The sequence below is a fragment of the Meleagris gallopavo genome, chromosome 8 (assembly GCF_000146605.3).
Source record: "Meleagris gallopavo isolate NT-WF06-2002-E0010 breed Aviagen turkey brand Nicholas breeding stock chromosome 8, Turkey_5.1, whole genome shotgun sequence".
NCBI classification, from domain to species: Eukaryota; Metazoa; Chordata; class Aves; order Galliformes; family Phasianidae; genus Meleagris; species Meleagris gallopavo.
In genome coordinates, this window is record NC_015018.2 from 30,426,673 (window position 1) to 30,427,886 (window position 1,214).

The following is a 1,214-nucleotide window of genomic DNA, read 5'->3' on the forward strand; positions in this document are numbered from 1 at the left end:
ATGACAAAAGGTACCACAGTGCTGCCCAGAGTCACCCAGGCTGCAGGGTCAGGCAGAAGCATTTCCTTCATGGGGAAAAATGGCAGGAGGTGCCACTCGCTTTATTGAAGTTTGCCATGTGTCCCATTTCCTTGAGCAGAACTCGAGGAAGAGGCAGTGAGAAGAGGCATGGGAAGAAACAGGAATAGCCAAATTAAGTAAGTTGGAGGAAAAAACACATGATGATTCCCAAGAACAGATCAGAGCACAGTCAGAGAGCCCAGGACCATTCAAGTGTTATCCATGGTTATAAGAGCTGGAAAATGGAGGAAAGAGCTTAAATGGGAGATAAAAAGGATATCCCCACATGACATTTTATAACATGATGGAATAAGATTTGTCAGATACTCGAAGTATCAGCATTAGCGGGTTTTTTATTCAGAGGGCTCAGATGACCTCCTTGTGGTTGGATTTGATGATCTTTAAGTCTTTTCCAACCCGAGCAATTCTATAATTCTCTGATCCTATGAGCATGTTTTCAGAGTGCTGCTGTGCTGTGGTGAACCTTCTGTCCCGAAGATATTTGCACATCAGATGTAGCTTTGGGAAGGTTTCCTTGCACAAGAAACCAACATCCACTTTGCAGTACCTGGGGACCCTGCTCCAGCAGCCAGTCCATGTGCATCAGCCCTCACATGCAGTCCCATAAGACAGGCAGAATTTGGCTTTGCATATACTAAGGAATGAAAGAATAAATAAATAATCTTTCTTGGCCTTTGCAATTCGCCATTTATAGTCATGCAACAAAATCCTGCATTCTGGTTTTCAGAGAGCCTGGGGATGGCTCCAGGCAGGGGAGCCTCTCCATCACTGGGGTGGGAGCTTTGTCTGGGCACAGGGCAACATCTGCCTGGTGGGAAAAGCTAAAAGGAGCCCACTCTCTGTGAAAGCCACAGGGAAGCCATCCAACAGCAGCTCCCTTTTGAGTTATCCTTGTCTGGTTTCCACATTGCTCAGAAATATATGAACAGAAAGGCCAAAAGGGCTCGTGTGAGGGCAGCACAGTCCTCTGTTTGGCTCACAAAAGGGTTGAACTATGGTCCCATGGATTGATTGGGCTCATTGCATCTATTAGGTAGGTCTGGCTTTTGAGCAAGATTCACCTGCATGTTTCATTGCCAAAAAAAAAAAAAAAAAGAAACCAACTTTAAAAATAGATGAAATAGTAAAAGAAA